The 20900-nt window shown below is 39.4% G+C and overlaps 2 non-coding genes and 1 pseudogene across 2 annotated transcripts; all 3 read right to left on the bottom strand.

Annotated features, from left to right (window-relative positions):
* Nucleotides 1-1729: 1729 nt before the first annotated feature.
* Nucleotides 1730-11142, bottom strand: LOC119558526 (annotated as a pseudogene).
* Nucleotides 11143-11543: 401 nt separating this feature from the next.
* LOC119558531 lies at nucleotides 11544-11722 on the bottom strand. The gene has a single exon (XR_005220238.1). It is a non-coding gene; the product is annotated as a 5.8S ribosomal RNA (ribosomal RNA).
* Nucleotides 11723-12381: 659 nt separating this feature from the next.
* Nucleotides 12382-14376, bottom strand: LOC119558522. Its single transcript, XR_005220233.1, has one exon. It is a non-coding gene; the product is annotated as a small subunit ribosomal RNA (ribosomal RNA).
* Nucleotides 14377-20900: the final 6524 nt, after the last annotated feature.

Below are 20900 nucleotides of genomic sequence, written 5' to 3'. Positions count from 1 at the left end.
ATATAAATATATGTATATTTTTCTATACATAATTTTTTTTTACTTTTGTATGGATTTCTATGCATATCCATAGTTTATATGGATATGCTTGGCGTTCTATATAGTATTGACAAATTCATATGCATAACATAAGTTTTGACCAATACGAGGAGGGGCCCGCCAACGACCACCTCCCTATAGTAGTTTTTTACCCCACGCACTATTGCGTGCATGTTTACAGTACTAGTGCCAGCTATCATTAGGTTTATATATCGTGTTTCAGTGATATATGGGTAAATTCTACCATTTATTCTTATGTATATGGCATTTCTATGCCATATTTATATAATTCATTCATATCTTAATTTATATTTATTATATTATACATTATTATGCCTTATAGGTATTATACCTATAAGCCATATCCATACGATTCATATACTAGTGCAGCCCCTCACTAGGTTTATATATCTCATTTTAATTATATATTGGTAAATTCTATTATTTATTCTTGTGTATATGGCACTTATATGCCGCCATATCTATAAAAATGCATTTATATTTCAATGTATATTTTCTATATTATACATTATTATGCCTTAAAAAGTTATTATACCTACCATAAGGCGATATCCATACGATTCATTTATATAAAAGATATATGTATAATTTTCTATACATAATTTTTTTTTATGAATATATGGGTTTCCTAAGCATATCCATATAATACATTTAGTTTTATATGGATTAGATTGGTCTTCTTTATTGTATTGCCAAACTCATATTGATAAAATAAGTTTTGAACAATAAGAGGATCAGCCGCCAACCAACCAACCACTGCTACCATTGGAGGAACATATACTTACTTTTTATATGTCCTCTTACTTGAATGGTCCTCTCTTTACTTGAAAATTTCATTACCATAGGAATCTATTTATACATGGAATATGATTTCCACTACTTTTTCGCGTCACTAATAATTAATATGACGATACAGACTTGCTACCATAACATAAGTCTTGAACAATAATAGGAGCAGCCGCCAACCAACCACCAACCAACCAACCACTGCTACCATTGATAGTAATTTTATATGTCCTCTTTAGTTGAATTTCAATACCATAGGAATATTTATACATGGAATATGTTTTGCCACTACTTTTTCGCGTCACTAATAATATGACGATACAGTCTTGCTACCATAACATAAGTTTTGAACAATAAGAGGAGCAGACACACCAACCAACCAACCGCGCTGCTACCATTATATATACTTATATTTATATAAGTCCTCTTTACTTGAATGGCCTCTTTACTTGAATTTCAATACCATAGGAATATTTATTTATACATGGAATATGTTTTGCCACTACTTTTTCGCGTCACTAATAATATGACGATATAGACTTGCTACCATAACATAAGTTTTGAACAATAAGAGGAGCAGACACCAACCAACCAACCGCTGCTACCATTGAATGAACCATATATACAAACTTTTATATATGTCCTCTTTACTTGAATTTTAATACCATAGGAATATTTATACATGGAATATGTTTGCCACTTTATCATCGCGTCACTAATAAGATGACGATACATTTTGTTTGTTCAATATTTACTTATATATTGATGTTTCCAATTTAGGTCTTTTATATTTCTTCTTCCCTACCTTACACACCACAAACAAAGTGGCGTGCGATGCTGCAAGCAAGCATAATGATTATGCCCGCTTGCAACATCTTTATTATCGAATCATCAAGCAAAGGATAAGCTTCAGTGGATCGCAGTATGGCAGCTGCTCAACCACTTACAACACCTTGCCTGTTACAAAAGTCGTTTACAATTGATTCTAGGCTTTGTCATTGTATTAAATAATGCTTTTATATGTAACTAGCGCGGCATCAGGTGATCAAAGATCCTCCCAATTTACTATGTTACAAATTACATTGGCATCACATCCATTGTCGTTTATAAAGTAAATTATAAACTTTAAATGGTTTAGAAGCCATACAATGCAAATTGCCCCTTATTTATCATTGCAGTCCAGCACGGATACGACCTTAGAGGCGTTCAGGCATAATCCAACGGACGTAGCGTCATACCACTGTTCGCTCGAACAAGTATTGTGCCATTGGTCCGTACCTGCGGTTCCTCTCGTACTACGCAGGAATGCTGTCGCAACAACGTTTTGTCATTAGTAGGGTAAAACTAACCTGTCTCACGACGGTCTAAACCCAGCTCACGTTCCCTTGCATGGGTGAACAATCCAACGCTTGGTGAATTTTGCTTCACAATGATAGGAAGAGCCGACATCGAAGGATCAAAAAGCGACGTCGCTATGAACGCTTGGCCGCCACAAGCCAGTTATCCCTATGGTAACTTTTCTGACACCTCTTGTTAAAAACTCTTTAAACCAAAAGGATCGATAGGCCGAGCTTTTGCTGTCCCTGTGTGTACTGAACACCGAGATCAAGTCAGCATTTGCCCTTTTGCTCTATGTGTGGTTTCTGTCCGCACTGAGCTGGCCTTGGGACACCTCCGTTATTATTTGAGAGATGTACCGCCCCAGTCAAACTCCCTACCTGGCAATGTCCTTGAATTGGATCATACCTGAGTAATTGGAGTTATACCAAATTTTCAAATCAAAAATACATAAATGCACCGTTTTATTAAAGAATTTGTTTGCGATTATATAACAAACTCGTGATACTTTGATCAAGAAGCTTGCATCAAAACCCAATACCATAAGATATAATAAATATATCCGTATAATGGCTAGGAAATGATACACGTTCCATTTAATCAAGTAAGTAAGGAAACAATAAGAGTAGTGGTATTTCATTGGCGATACCAAACCGAAGTCTAATATCTCCCACTTATTCTACACCTCTTATGTCTCCTTACACTGCCAGATTAGAGTCAAGCTCAAAAGGGTCTTCTTTCCCCGCTAATTATTCCAAGCCCGTTCCCTTGGCTGTGGTTTCGCTAGATAGTAGATAGGGACAGGTGTGTCTCGGATCCCTCCGAACTTGTTTTACGTGGCGTGTTCCACAATGAAGGGATTACAACCACGGCATTCTAATATACCCACAAGTGAGTATATAATGCACGGGTCTAGGTTAAGCGCCAGACCAACGCCCCGGACTAGAAGCTATAGCTATGTACATAGCATCCACCCCAGTAGCAATTCGAGTACTTACTTGTCGGGCAAGCACTCCCCCTTGCGTAGGGGCGAGATCTATCTAAAATCTCTACTGTTCTGTGGGTCACAGCACCCGAGTTGTATAACGCAACATCCACGTCGAGCCCGAGGACTCTACCCGCGATATAGGTGTCAACCACAGCCACCACGATACTCCCACAAGGGGGCCAACCTCAATGAGCAGCCTTGGAGCTGCTCAACCCGTGGTACCGAAATTACAGGCTCGGTGAGCCTCACCCCTTCAGCTCCGACAAGCTCGGATGGGGCAACCATTGCCATATTAGTCGCCTCCTACGACAAGCTATGGCAGGCTGTGGCAGTATTCTTCGCCGCTACCACACGGCAAAAGAGGTGTGGGACTAACGTCCCGGCGCCTGTGGTTCCTCCCTCGTCGCATCCATCCTTCGCCTCGAGAAGGCAGCATCGGCAAAAACTCCTAGGAGACGCATCCGTTCTGGGGTCTCGACTACTCCCGCGACGATCCATCTTCCCTGGTCTCGAACGACTCCAAGGGCATCCAGGTCCCGCAAATCGTTGTACAGGCGGCATTCACACAGTATGTGGCGCCAGTCCTCTCTTGCCACGCCACATGAGCATGCGGTCGTGGTGCTGAGGGTCCTGCCTTGCAGAAATGCGTTCATCGACCCGTGTCCTGTCAGCAAGAATCCGGCTTTGAGGGTAAAGACAAAGTCTTTCCTCTTGTAGACGAACGCTGCCTCTGGGAAAAACTCGCGAGTCACGGAGCCGTGTTCCGCGCGATCCCATCTGAGTTGCCACTCATTTAGCAGACGTTCGTCTAGCAGCGCCATCTTAGCTTTCCAGTCCAACACGGACAGGTCCTGTCCGTGGAGCCAGTCGCTCTCATCCAGGGGGACATCCTTCCTCAGCTTGAACTTCACGGCGATCCTGTGAGCATCCAGATCCATTGGAGGAGCACCAGCAAGCACCTGCAGTGCCACCGTGGACACTGTGCGGCATACCGGTAGGCATCCTAAAAGGATGGACCTCTGGCACGAGGTGAGGAGTTTAAGGGACTTGCCCCTACTCGCCGCCTTGTACCAGACCGAGGCACCAAAGAGTGCACAGGGGACCATGAGTCCGCTGTAAATCGTCCTCTTAGCACGGGAGCTGAGCCCCCAATCGACTCGAAGCACCCGCGCTAGTCCTCCGGCAACTCCAGCCAGCCGATCTCTGAGAGCAGAGATATGCGGGAGAAAACTCAACCGCTCGCCGACTAAGATGCCAAGGTACCGGCATTTGGTGACGTAAGGCAGGCTTGCTCCAGCAAACCGTACCGTCGGTCTCCTCGTGCGTGAAAGCTGTCCTTTCAGCAACATTATTGCCGTCTTGCTGGTTGACACACTCACTCCAACCTCAGCTCCCCAGGCTCCCACGATGTCCATCAACTGCTCGCCCTTCCGCTCCAGATCGGCACGGGAATTCCCGTCGACGAAAAGCAGAAGATCATCTGCAAACGCGCTCAGAGCACAATGTGGCTCCAAGCGCTGAAGCAGCACATCCATCAGTAAATTCCAAATAAATGGACCACTGACGGACCCTTGCGGGCAGCCCCGTGTAACCGCAACTGTGGCTGCTTCATACCTGCTGATGATGCTTGCGCTACGGCCGGAAAAATAGCTTTTCCACAAGTCGATTTCTCGACAGCCTACGTCGACAAGCCGATCCAGCACCGCACTCCACTCCACGTTGTCGAAGGCTCCCTTGAAATCGACAAAGATTCCAAGGACCCTCCTCTCGCGACTGTTGGCGACGGTGTTTTTGGCGTGCATCCACGCATCCTCCACGCAGCGTCCAGGCCTGAATCCGAATTGCCATCTGCAGCCATCCGGTAGCACATCCTTCAGCCGATTCACCATGATTCCCTCAAGCGCCTTTCCGAACACTGGCAAAAGGCATATGCCGCGATAAGAGGCAGGATCGCTCCTGTCCTTATCTGGCCCCTTTACCAGCGGTATCACTCTCGGGTGCTTCCACTCGGCCGGAAAGTATCCTTCCGAGATGCACCGAGAGTACAGCTTCGTCAGGTGCTGAGGGATGGCACGCCATACCTCCTTGACAATACCGCCCGTGATGCCATCCATACCCGGCGATCGCCGGCTTCTCAGCCTCGCGACGCTGGTTGCCACCTCGAAGGCTTCGAGGATCGGTGGGGCACCAGGGGGTATGTCTTCTCGTGTCGTCGACTCCGCAACAGGGAAAAAGTTGCGGAGGAGCACACTTGCGCAGTCGTGCCAAGTTACGGAAAGCGCGCCGTTCGACCGGAGACATCCGAGATCGGCTGTCTTCTTCCGGCCTCGGCATATTCGGTATACGTGCCCCCATGGATCATCCTTGTGCCGTCCCACGAAGTCCCGCCAGTTTTGCTCCTTTGTCGTCAAGATAAGCTTCTTGTACTGGCCTGAGGCAAATCTCAGTCCAGCGGCAAGTTGCTCAGCATCGTCGGTGCCACTCCGGCGAGCTGCCTGCAGCCTACGCCTCAGTCTCCGGACCTCTTGGCGCTTGGTACTCAGCTCAGGATTCCACCATATTACGTTTCCCCTCGCTGCAGGTATCCTGCGCCCTATCACCCTGTCGCACACATCGTGTACGATGGAGCGAAGGGCAGACACATGGTCGTCCAACGGCGATTCCTCCAGTTCCTCGAGACTCTGTGCTGCACTCCTTAACTCTACACTGAATCTTCGCCAACTTGCATTGGAGAGCTTCCATTGCGGTACCGGAGCTAGGCTCTCAACGGTACTGCTCGGATCTGGAGTAACCTCAACAGTGATAATGTTGTGGTCACTCAGCTCCCAGAAGTCAACTCTCCAATCGTAGGTTGCCCATACTCGCGCCGCTTCGTTGGCGAAGGTCACGTCGATATCACTTCTAGAGCGGTGATTATCGAACGTGAACACCTGGCTGGCCGTATTCAGTACACTGGCACCGCTTGCGATTATCCACTCGTTCATGAGCTGTCCCCGTTCGCGGTTCAGGCGGTCTCCAGAGTTGTCTGGGGATTTGCTGAACCACATAGGGGAGACTGCGTTAGCATCAAGTCCGAGGATTGTCGGTGTTCTGCTAGCTAATAGCAGAACCGTATCCAGGTAGTCAGTGTAGGGCTCCAGAGCAGCTAGATGCTGGCAGTATACGGAGGCCAGAAAGATTGTGCCATATCTTCCTGTGACACTCACGCACACTCCGTAGTCCGTCGTCAAAGCCTCGATGGGCATGCAGATGGCAGATGGGTCGTCCACGATGATGGCAGCTTTCTTCCTCCTATCGGCGAATATCCTCATTCCTCCAGGCAGTCCAGTGAGTCGCTTGCCAGCGTCCACGTAGGGCTCCTGGACTAGTGCGAACAGGTGGCCAGCATCTCTCATCTGCTTGGCAAGCTCGATGACAGCGCAACGGCCTCGACCACAATTAGCTTGGATGAACCTAAACATTAATGTCTAGAGTTGCACCCTTGCAAGCACCGCGCGTATATCGGACATCCAGGGGAAAGCATGTGGTGCCCCGACTGGTAGCCCTTAAAACGGCAATTGCGGCAGTCCACCGGGTTCTGACATGCGCGCGCACTGTGGCCGTTCTGTCCGCACTGCCGGCAGACATTCTCTTTATACCGGCAGTCCTTGATCTTGTGGTCAAATCCAAGGCATCTGTGGCACGCGTATGTGCGCACCAACGCCCGGCAGCGGTAGGCGAACCACTTAATGTAGGCCTTTCCGCCATCGAGCACGTCGAGGGCCGTGGTGCTGACTTCCAGCGTCACATTAATTGTGGCGCCGTCAGCCTGCGACCAGGACTTCTCCAGTCGAAACTGCCTTTTGGAACAATTGAGACTCATCTCAGCGAAGTTGTTTTTGTACAACTCGCTCATAAACTCATCCGGCGGCGTCGCAGTGTCCACGTTGCTGACCACAATTTTCGGCTTTGCGCGGCTTTGCTTCACCTCTAGGCCAGCTTCTACAAACTTTGCGTTGGCGACCACCTTTTGTATCTCGCCGGACGATGGGGTGCGGATGATGGCACCGCCACGCGCCAGCCCTCTCACCTCATGCAGACGTACTCCTAGCGAGGGAGCAATCTCCTTTCTGACTTTTTCCGCCAGCTCCTTACCCGAAATTTTCGGGTCGGAACTGTGGACAATGGCCGACCAGGTCTCGCGCGGTTTTCGCGGCATCGGGACCGGAACGGCGGATGGCATCGGGAGGCAGGATAGGCAGAGGCTATGCAGAGGGCATCGCGGGGCAGCAGGTTGGGTAGTCGGCGGCGGCGGCGGCGGTGGTGCCTTCTTGGACTGCCGATATCGGTCAGCAGGACCACGTTACGCAGCGTGAGCGCCGAAATAAGGGCCTCATATTTGGCCACGACGAGTAGCAGCTCGCTGGTGGAGCTCCTCACGATAACGCTGGTGTCGAGTATAAGCTCGGTGCGAATCTTCGCAACTTCCGCGGAAATCCGTCCGGGGCCACCCCTCACCACCTCCATGGCGTGGTCATACTTCACGACGTCTCCAGCGGCGGCGGCAGTAGCGGCGTCAGCAGCGGCGTCAGCGCTAGTAGCGACGTCAGCACTGGCAGCAGCGACTGGGTCAGCGGTGGTCTTGATAGTCTTCAGCTTTTGCGCGCGATGCCAGCATCGATGACGTCATAGACGTCGGCAGGGGAGCGCGGTTTTTTCTCCGCCGGCCAACAGTTCGCCCTAGCTCCCTTCGCGGACGATGCAGATGATGAAGGGCGACCCTCTGGTTGGTCGTCCCAGTCCTTGTCCGTTTCAACAATATTCGCCCACGATTCCTCGTCGAGCGCAATCAACTTAGCTTTTGGGTTGTCTCGCACCTTACCTCGGCTGCGCTTACCGTCGAGGCGCATCTCGCCCTCGCTCATTGAATCCTCCCCCTCCGACATCTCTTTGGTGGTGTTAAAAATGGGACTCAAAAATACACTCACCCAATTTTTGTAAGGTCCAGTACCTTTTCAGCTCGACTCAAATTTTTAAAACAAAATAAATTACCAAAATGCTTTCAATTGTTCACAAAAGAAAACGCGTATTCCGCCGCTCCTGGCGTGTGTATGATCACGCGAGCAACACTACTTGACCGCGCAGCCAAACCGCGGAGTCTGATACCACTTCCGCCAATGTACCTGTTGAGGAAACGCAAAAACACGAATTTTCGAATCGAGCAAAAAAACAGGTACGATTACTTACACAAACACCAGATTGAGTGTAGATAGGGACAGTAGGAATCTCGTTAATCCATTCATGCGCGTCACTAATTAGATGACGAGGCATTTGGCTACCTTAAGAGAGTCATAGTTACTCCCGCCGTTGACCCGCGCTTACTTGAATTTCTTCACTTTGACATTCAGAGCACTGGGCAGAAATCACATTGTGTCAACACCCGCTAGGGCCATCACAATGCTTTGTTTTAATTAGACAGTCGGATTCCCCAAGTCCGTGCCAGTTCTGAATTGATTGTTAATTGATAATCGTTATAATTAATAAGAACTAATTGGTTTAACCCAATTAGTATTCTTAAAAATTTTAGCAAGAAAGTTCCACAATTGGCTACGTAACTAAACTATCCGGGGAACAAGTGACCAACATAAATGCCAGACACTCTATTTACCCAGAACGAGCACATAAACCATGTTATTGTTTCCCAATCAAGCCCGACTATCTCAATCTTCAGAGCCAATCCTTATCCCGAAGTTACGGATCTAATTTGCCGACTTCCCTTACCTACATTATTCTATCGACTAGAGACTCTTCACCTTGGAGACCAGCTGCGGATATTGGTACGGCCTGTTGAGAAGTTTGCGTGTCCCCACCATAAATTTTCAAGGTCCGAGGAGAAAATATCGACACAACAGTATATGTCATGCTCTTCTAGCCCATCTACCATATCTCTCTGCGAAAGACTTCCATGGTAGTACGGCTATAAAACAGAAAAGAAAACTCTTCCGATATCTCTCGACGGCTTCTTTATGGTCGTTCCTGTTGCCAGGATGAGCACGAGGCCCATATTTAATAACAAACGGATACTCAACAGGTTACGGAATTGGAACCGTATTCCCTTTCGTTCAAAATTATTCAAGTATATTAATTAGCTTGATTTATATAATATAATTATATTTGTATGGCATTTGTGTTTTACTTGAAAATTTTCGGCTTTCGCCTTGAACTTAGGACCGACTAACTCGTGATCAACCACTGTTCACACGAAACCCTTCTCCACTTCAGTCCTCCAAGGTCTCATTCGATTATTTGCTACTACCACCAAGATCTGTACCAATGGCAGCTCCATGCAGGCTTACGCCAAACACTTCTACGCATACCATTGTACCTTCCTACTCACTAAAGTTTCAAAATTTATATCACAAGTAATATAAATCATCTACTTTAGCGGTAATGTATAGGTATACAACTTAAGCGCCATCCATTTTAAGGGCTAGTTGCTTCGGCAGGTGAGTTGTTACACACTCCTTAGCGGATTTCGACTTCCATGATCACCGTCCTGCTGTTTTAAGCAACCAACGCCTTTCATGGTATCTGCATGAGTTGTTAATTTGGGCACCGTAACATTACGTTTGGTTCATCCCACAGCGCCAGTTCTGCTTACCAAAAGTGGCCCACTGGGCACATTATATCATAACCTTGAACTTCATATCAAGAAAGTTAAGGTTCTTACCCATTTAAAGTTTGAGAATAGGTTAAGATCGTTTCGACCCTAAGGCCTCTAATCATTCGCTTTACCAGATAAGATTATTTTATATAACATTAAAATGCACCAGCTATCCTGAGGGAAACTTCGGAAGGAACCAGCTACTAGATGGTTCGATTGGTCTTTCGCCCCTATACTCAATTCTGACAATCGATTTGCACGTCAGAACTGTTTCGGTCTTCCATCAGGGTTTCCCCTGACTTCAACCTGATCAAGTATAGTTCACCATCTTTCGGGTCACAGCATATATGCTCAAGGTACGTTCCAGTTAGAGGCATAAATAATATAAATATCATTATACATAACTATATAGAACGCCCCGGGATTGTGTTAATTAGCTATAAATAGTTAAAAAACTAATCCCATTATTAGTCAAGTTAATTACGCTATTAGGTTTATATCCCAATAACTTGCACATATGTTAGACTCCTTGGTCCGTGTTTCAAGACGGGTCCCGAAGGTATCCTGAATCTTTCGCATTGTTAATCATACAAGTGCATATAATAAACACAAAAATCAATGATAATTATGCCATTATATAATTCCGAAAAATTAACGCACTGTATTCATATAAATCTATCAGCACTTTATCAAATTAATAACATTTATTCTGTGTTAAAATGCAAGCAAATTAATTTGAATAAACTATAAGTTATATTTTATGATAAATTTTGTATGCTAATAGATTACAATGTCCTTATATGGAAAAAATGCACACTATTATCATAATATTGTTTAAATATTACAATTTTAATGATGAATTTTCCATAACGGATATTCAGGTTCATCGGGCTTAACCTCTAAGCAGTTTCACGTACTGTTTAACTCTCTATTCAGAGTTCTTTTCAACTTTCCCTCACGGTACTTGTTTACTATCGGTCTCATGGTTATATTTAGTTTTAGATGGAGTTTACCACCCACTTAGTGCTGCACTATCAAGCAACACGACTCTTTGGAAACATCATCTAGTAATCATTAACGTTATACGGGCCTGGCACCCTCTATGGGTAAATGGCCTCATTTAAGAAGGACTTAAATCGTTAATTTCTCATACTAGAATATTGACGCTCCATACACTGCATCTCACATTTGCCATATAGACAAAGTGACTTAGTGCTGAACTGATTTCTTTTCGCTCGCCGCTACTAAGAAAATCCTGGTTAGTTTCTTTTCCTCCCCTAATTAATATGCTTAAATTCAGGGGGTAGTCCCATATGAGTTGAGGTTGTGTATAACTTTTTTTGCAATTAATTCTTTATATATAATGATAAAACATTTTATTAAATTCGTTATATATTTTATATATTTGTATGGCATTTGTTTGGTCTAACGAATCAACGAAGAATAATAATATTGTCAACGGCTTTCTATTTACTAATCTTTAATAAGAGACAATTCTAGATAAATTTTTTATGCTAGACATTTCTCAGTATTATTTGATTGAAAAAGAAAATATTTCTCTTCGTTTTTCACATTCAAATTATTTACTAATGTGAGATAATGTTTTTCATATATTTGTTAATATTATGAATAATATAATAATTAAATTATTATTATCCAATAATATACCATATGCTTATAAAATTTCATTATAAAATTTATATAAACAACTTAATTAGCATAGTCTTACAACCCTCAACCATATGTAGTCCAAGCAGCACTATAAAATTAATTAAAGTACATAACAGCATGGACTGCGATATGCGTTCAAAATGTCGATGTTCATGTGTCCTGCAGTTCACACGATGACGCACAGTTTGCTGCGTTCTTCATCGACCCATGAGCCGAGTGATCCACCGCTTAGAGTTTTATATATTGGTTTGGTAATTTTGTCATATATGTTTTTATTGAAAGAAATTAAAAATACACCATTTTACTGGCATATATCAATTCCTTCAATAAATTGATTTTTATACCTAAAACGAATGCTGCGAAATGTCTTAGTTTCATATAACCAATAATATATCAAGTATTTTTTAAATGGCATTTACGGTATTAATACTTTTTTTTAGCGATATATATTGAAATTTATATAAAACATTAACCTGTAATAATCAGGTACAACATTGTACATTTTAGGTTGTTGCATTATCCAATGTATGCGCATAACTGAGATGAACAATACATATCGCAACGCGTGTATATTATGGTCCATATACACACAGTGTTTTATTAATTAATTGCATTTAATATACAATATAATAATAATATTAAATAAATTTAATAATTTCGATTTGCTTGTTCGAATTTGTTATTTGTTTGCTTTTGCTTATTTATTTATCTCTTATTTAATGCAATAATATATTTATTATTACAATTATTATTTCGATTTGCTTGTTCGAAATTTTATATTTGATCTATAAAAGATCATATTTTTGGCAATTTATATTTTATTTGTATTACTATAATATATTATATTATTATAATAAAAACAAATTTTTTTATTAACGGTAAGGATATTAAACAATAATGATCCTTCCGCAGGTTCACCTACGGAAACCTTGTTACGACTTTTACTTCCTCTAAATAATCAAGTTCGGTCAACTTTTGCGAAACAACCGTAACACACAAGGCGTCACAGTGATCACGTCCGGAGACCTCACTAAATAATTCAATCGGTAGTAGCGACGGGCGGTGTGTACAAAGGGCAGGGACGTAATCAATGCGAGTTAATGACTCACACTTACTGGGAATTCCAAGTTCATGTGAACAGTTTCAGTTCACAATCCCAAGCATGAAAGTGGTTCAGCGGTTTACCCGGACCTCTCGGTCTAGGAAATACACGTTGATACTTTCATTGTAGCGCGCGTGCAGCCCAGGACATCTAAGGGCATCACAGACCTGTTATTGCTCAATCTCATTATTGCTAGACGCAATTTGTCCATTTAAGAAGCTAGTGTCCTTATAATGGGACAAACCAACAGGTACGGCTCCACTTATATAAACACATTCAAACACAATAAACATTTTACTGCCACCATGAATGAAGGCTATATAAGCTTCAACACCATAATCCTGAAGATATCTATTTAATATATTTGAGTCTCGTTCGTTATCGGAATTAACCAGACAAATCACTCCACGAACTAAGAACGGCCATGCACCACCACCCATAGATTCGAGAAAGAGCTATCAATCTGTCTTACACACTTATGTTCGGACCTGGTAAGTTTTCCCGTGTTGAGTCAAATTAAGCCGCAGGCTCCACTCCTGGTGGTGCCCTTCCGTCAATTCCTTTAAGTTTCAGCTTTGCAACCATACTTCCCCCGGAGCCCAAAAGCTTTGGTTTCCCGGGAAGCGACTGAGAGAGCCATAAAAGTAGCTACACCCAATTGCTAGCTGGCATCGTTTATGGTTAGAACTAGGGCGGTATCTGATCGCCTTCGAACCTCTAACTTTCGTTCTTGATTAATGAAAACATCTTTGGCAAATGCTTTCGCTTAAGTTAGTCTTACGACGGTCCAAGAATTTCACCTCTCGCGTCGTAATACTAATGCCCCCAAACTGCTTCTATTAATCATTACCTCTTGATCTGAAAACCAATGAAAGCAGAACAGAGGTCTTATTTCATTATCCCATGCACAGAATATTCAGGCATTTGAAGCCTGCTTTAAGCACTCTAATTTGTTCAAAGTAATTGTACCGGCCCACAATAACACTCGTTTAAGAGCACTAATGCAGGTTTTTAAATAGGAGGAACATATGAAAAAATACAAGTATCTAAGCACATGTAAGAACTCCACCGGTAATACGCTTACATACATAAAGGTATAGTACTAACCACAATTGTAAGTTGTACTACCCGTATGAAGCACAAGTTCAACTACGAACGTTTTAACCGCAACAACTTTAATATACGCTATTGGAGCTGGAATTACCGCGGCTGCTGGCACCAGACTTGCCCTCCAATTGGTCCTTGTTAAAGGATTTAAAGTGTACTCATTCCAATTACAGGGCCTCGGATATGAGTCCTGTATTGTTATTTTTCGTCACTACCTCCCCGAGCTGGGAGTGGGTAATTTACGCGCCTGCTGCCTTCCTTAGATGTGGTAGCCGTTTCTCAGGCTCCCTCTCCGGAATCGAACCCTGATTCCCCGTTACCCGTTGCAACCATGGTAGTCCTAGATACTACCATCAAAAGTTGATAGGGCAGACATTTGAAAGATCTGTCGTCGGTACAAGACCATACGATCTGCATGTTATCTAGAGTTCAACCAATATAACGATCTTGCGATCGCTTGGTTTTAGCCTAATAAAAGCACATGTCCCATAAGGTTCATGTTTTAATTGCATGTATTAGCTCTAGAATTACCACAGTTATCCAAGTAACTGTTAACGATCTAAGGAACCATAACTGATATAATGAGCCTTTTGCGGTTTCACTTTTAATTCGTGTGTACTTAGACATGCATGGCTTAATCTTTGAGACAAGCATATAACTACTGGCAGGATCAACCAGAATAATGTTTTTATTCATATTTCATTCATATTTTTGAATAGAAATTAGCAATATAAATTTTATAGATTGTTTTCTATCGAATACGGCCATTTTTATATAGCATTCGTATACGTTTGTTGTTTTCACAATATATACTTGTTCCGCCACTAATAATAACAAGTTTTTTAATTATTGATGTTAAAAACACAATATTTTTTTTCGTAATACGTAATAATTTTCTTTATATTTGCATATTTCATTCTAAAATATCTTTTTTGTTCGACATACGTCATTATTGTATCCACACATGTACAATTTTTGTTTAACCAATATAAAATATTGAATTAAATCATTTGTATTTTGATGATAAATTTAAAATTTATCTGTATATATTCATATAAGACTCTTTGGTAATATATAATATAAAACCGAGCGCATATATGATATGTACGTTAGAAAAAATAATATATATATATATTATTTTCTTTTAATATAGGGACACCTCTTTTAATTTATCCCCGCAGGGAATTATCACATAACTCAGTATGTGATAATGGCAGACCAATATACATATATATCAAGATTATCAATACAAAATATATATCATTATTAGCCTGCCTCAATTGTAATTATTTATTTGGATTAACGATAAAGTTCGGAAACAATTTGTTATTCTATGTATAATAGAAACCTTGGCCTTTGTTTCAACATTATTATCTTTGGGCTTAAAATATTAACCGTGGAGCCAAGTCTCATATTCATAAATGAATAAAGAAACAAATTTGACGGATTAATATCTTCTCTACCGACAGACAGTATTTTGTCACGTCAATAGTAGATGGCCGGCCCATTGACCATCCTATAGTAGTTTTTGGACCCAATATCTTTAATTCGGGTATTTTCAATTGTCTTTGCCAATCAACCGTTTGGTACTCTCTCATATAATAAGAGAATACACATATAATTCCATTATATGGATATATCTTCATTATTTTATTTGCTACATCACCCTATAATAGTTTTTGAACCCGTCAACTTCAATTCGGGTATTTTCAATTGTCTTTGCCAACCATTTATATGGTATTCTCTATTATAATAAGAGAATACTAGTGTATATCCATTATATGGATATATCATCTTCATATTATTTGCTACACCACCCTATAGTAGTTTTTGAACCCATCATCTGCAATTCGGGTATTTTCAATTGTCTTTGCCAACCAACTATACGGTATTCTCTCTTATAATAAGAGAATACAAGTATATTTTCATTATATGGATATAATGCCATTTATTTTTCAATATCCATATAATTCATTTAGTTTTGTATGTACAAAACAAGTTTTCTTTATAGTATTGACAAAATCATATGTTTACGCATAACATAAGTTTTGACCAATACGAGGAGGGGCCCGCCAACGACCACCTCCCTATAGTAGTTTTTTACCCCACGCACTACTGCGTGCCTGTTTACAGTACTAGTGCCAGCTATCACTAGGTTTATATATCATGTTTCAGTGATATATGGGTAAATTCTACCATTTATTCTTATGTATATGGCATTTCTATGCCATATTTATACAATCCATTCATATCTTAATGTATATTTATTATATTATACATTATTATGCCTTATAGGTATTATACCTATAAGCCATATCCATACGATTCATTCACTAGTGCCGCCCCTCACTAGGTTTATAATTGTTATATCATTGATATACAATTTATTTCTATATATATGGCATTTATATGCCATATCCATACAATGCATTCACATTTCAATGTATATTTACTTGTTATACATTATTATGCCTTATAGGTATTATACCTATAAGCCATATCCATACGATTCACTTATATAAATATATGTATATTTTTCTATACATAATTTTTTTTTACTTTTGTATGGATTTCTATGCATATCCATAGTTTATATGGATATGCTTGGCGTTCTATATAGTATTGACAAATTCATATGCATAACATAAGTTTTGACCAATACGAGGAGGGGCCCGCCAACGACCACCTCCCTATAGTAGTTTTTTACCCCACGCACTATTGCGTGCCTGTTTACAGTACTAGTGCCAGCTATCACTAGGTTTATATATCGTGTTTCAGTGATATATGGGTAAATTCTACCATTTATTCTTATGTATATGGCATTTCTATGCCATATTTATACAATCCATTCATATCTTAATGTATATTTATTATATTATACATTATTATGCCTTATAGGTATTATACCTATAAGCCATATCCATACGATTCATTCACTAGTGCCGCCCCTCACTAGGTTTATAATTGTTATATCATTGATATACAATTTATTTCTATATATATGGCATTTATATGCCATATCCATACAATGCATTCACATTTCAATGTATATTTACTTGTTATACATTATTATGCCTTATAGGTATTATACCTATAAGCCATATCCATACGATTCACTTATATAAATATATGTATATTTTTCTATACATAATTTTTTTTTACTTTTGTATGGATTTCTATGCATATCCATAGTTTATATGGATATGCTTGGCGTTCTATATAGTATTGACAAATTCATATGCATAACATAAGTTTTGACCAATACGAGGAGGGGCCCGCCAACGACCACCTCCCTATAGTAGTTTTTTACCCCACGCACTATTGCGTGCCTGTTTACAGTACTAGTGCCAGCTATCACTAGGTTTATATATCGTGTTTCAGTGATATATGGGTAAATTCTACCATTTATTCTTATGTATATGGCATTTCTATGCCATATTTATACAATCCATTCATATCTTAATGTATATTTATTATATTATACATTATTATGCCTTATAGGTATTATACCTATAAGCCATATCCATACGATTCATTCACTAGTGCCGCCCCTCACTAGGTTTATAATTGTTATATCATTGATATACAATTTATTTCTATATATATGGCATTTATATGCCATATCCATACAATGCATTCACATTTCAATGTATATTTACTTGTTATACATTATTATGCCTTATAGGTATTATACCTATAAGCCATATCCATACGATTCACTTATATAAATATATGTATATTTTTCTATACATAATTTTTTTTTACTTTTGTATGGTTTTCTATGCATATCCATAGTTTATATGGATATGCTTGGCGTTCTATATAGTATTGACAAATTCATATGCATAACATAAGTTTTGACCAATACGAGGAGGGGCCCGCCAACGACCACCTCCCTATAGTAGTTTTTTACCCCACGCACTATTGCGTGCCTGTTTACAGTACTAGTGCCAGCTATCACTAGGTTTATATATCGTGTTTCAGTGATATATGGGTAAATTCTACCATTTATTCTTATGTATATGGCATTTCTATGCCATATTTATACAATCCATTCATATCTTAATGTATATTTATTATATTATACATTATTATGCCTTATAGGTATTATACCTATAAGCCATATCCATACGATTCATTCACTAGTGCCGCCCCTCACTAGGTTTATAATTGTTATATCATTGATATACAATTTATTTCTATATATATGGCATTTATATGCCATATCCATACAATGCATTCACATTTCAATGTATATTTACTTGTTATACATTATTATGCCTTATAGGTATTATACCTATAAGCCATATCCATACGATTCACTTATATAAATATATGTATATTTTTCTATACATAATTTTTTTTTACTTTTGTATGGTTTTCTATGCATATCCATAGTTTATATGGATATGCTTGGCGTTCTATATAGTATTGACAAATTCATATGCATAACATAAGTTTTGACCAATACGAGGAGGGGCCCGCCAACGACCACCTCCCTATAGTAGTTTTTTACCCCACGCACTATTGCGTGCCTGTTTACAGTACTAGTGCCAGCTATCACTAGGTTTATATATCGTGTTTCAGTGATATATGGGTAAATTCTACCATTTATTCTTATGTATATGGCATTTCTATGCCATATTTATACAATCCATTCATATCTTAATGTATATTTATTATATTATACATTATTATGCCTTATAGGTATTATACCTATAAGCCATATCCATACGATTCATTCACTAGTGCCGCCCCTCACTAGGTTTATAATTGTTATATCATTGATATACAATTTATTTCTATATATATGGCATTTATATGCCATATCCATACAATGCATTCACATTTCAATGTATATTTACTTGTTATACATTATTATGCCTTATAGGTATTATACCTATAAGCCATATCCATACGATTCACTTATATAAATATATGTATATTTTTCTATACATAATTTTTTTTTACTTTTGTATGGATTTCTATGCATATCCATAGTTTATATGGATATGCTTGGCGTTCTATATAGTATTGACAAATTCATATGCATAACATAAGTTTTGACCAATACGAGGAGGGGCCCGCCAACGACCACCTCCCTATAGTAGTTTTTTACCCCACGCACTATTGCGTGCCTGTTTACAGTACTAGTGCCAGCTATCACTAGGTTTATATATCGTGTTTCAGTGATATATGGGTAAATTCTACCATTTATTCTTATGTATATGGCATTTCTATGCCATATTTATACAATCCATTCATATCTTAATGTATATTTATTATATTATACATTATTATGCCTTATAGGTATTATACCTATAAGCCATATCCATACGATTCATTCACTAGTGCCGCCCCTCACTAGGTTTATAATTGTTATATCATTGATATACAATTTATTTCTATATATATGGCATTTATATGCCATATCCATACAATGCATTCACATTTCAATGTATATTTACTTGTTATACATTATTATGCCTTATAGGTATTATACCTATAAGCCATATCCATACGATTCACTTATATAAATATATGTATATTTTTCTATACATAATTTTTTTTTACTTTTGTATGGATTTCTATGCATATCCATAGTTTATATGGATATGCTTGGCGTTCTATATAGTATTGACAAATTCATATGCATAACATAAGTTTTGACCAATACGAGGAGGGGCCCGCCAACGACCACCTCCCTATAGTAGTTTTTTACCCCACGCACTATTGCGTGCATGTTTACAGTACTAGTGCCAGCTATCATTAGGTTTATATATCGTGTTTCAGTGATATATGGGTAAATTCTACCATTTATTCTTATGTATGTATATGGCATTTCTATGCCATATTTATATAATTCATTCATATCTTAATTTATATTTATTATATTATACATTATTATGCCTTATAGGTATTATACCTATAAGCCATATCCATACGATTCATATACTAGTGCAGCCCCTCACTAGGTTTATATATCTCATTTTAATTATATATTGGTAAATTCTATTATTTATTCTTGTGTATATGGCACTTATATGCCGCCATATCTATAAAAATGCATTTATATTTCAATGTATATTTTCTATATTATACATTATTATGCCTTAAAAAGTTATTATACCTACCATAAGGCGATATCCATACGATTCATTTATATAAAAGATATATGTATAATTTTCTATACATAATTTTTTTTTATGAATATATGGGTTTCCTAAGCATATCCATATAATACATTTAGTTTTATATGGATTAGATTGGTCTTCTTTATTGTATTGCCAAACTCATATTGATAAAATAAGTTTTGAACAATAAGAGGATCAGCCGCCAACCAACCAACCACTGCTACCATTGGAGGAACATATACTTACTTTTTATATGTCCTCTTACTTGAATGGTCCTCTCTTTACTTGAAAATTTCATTACCATAGGAATCTATTTATACATGGAATATGATTTCCACTACTTTTTCGCGTCACTAATAATTAATATGACGATACAGACTTGCTACCATAACATAAGTCTTGAACAATAATAGGAGCAGCCGCCAACCAACCACCAACCAACCAACCACTGCTACCATTGATAGTAATTTTATATGTCCTCTTTAGTTGAATTTCAATACCATAGGAATATTTATACATGGAATATGTTTTGCCACTACTTTTTCGCGTCACTAATAATATGACGATACAGTCTTGCTACCATAACATAAGTTTTGAACAATAAGAGGAGCAGACACACCAACCAACCAACCGCGCTGCTACCATTATATATACTTATATTTATATAAGTCCTCTTTACTTGAATGGCCTCTTTACTTGAATTTCAATACCATAGGAATATTTATTTATACATGGAATATGTTTTGCCACTACTTTTTCGCGTCACTAATAATATGACGATATAGACTTGCTACCATAACATAAGTTTTGAACAATAAGAGGAGCAGACACCAACCAACCAACCGCTGCTACCATTGAATGAACCATATATACAAACTTTTATATATGTCCTCTTTACTTGAATTTTAATACCATAGGAATATTTATACATGGAATATGTTTGCCACTTTATCATCGCGTCACTAATAAGATGACGATACATTTTGTTTGTTCAATATTTACTTATATATTGATGTTTCCAATTTAGGTCTTTTATATTTCTTCTTCCCTACCTTACACACCACAAACAAA

Source organism: Drosophila subpulchrella, unplaced genomic scaffold (genome assembly GCF_014743375.2).
Source record: "Drosophila subpulchrella strain 33 F10 #4 breed RU33 unplaced genomic scaffold, RU_Dsub_v1.1 Primary Assembly Seq107, whole genome shotgun sequence".
Lineage (NCBI taxonomy): Eukaryota > Metazoa > Arthropoda > Insecta > Diptera > Drosophilidae > Drosophila > Drosophila subpulchrella.
The sequence above is the reverse complement of the archived record's forward strand: the minus strand, read 5'-3'. Positions and strand labels throughout refer to the sequence as shown.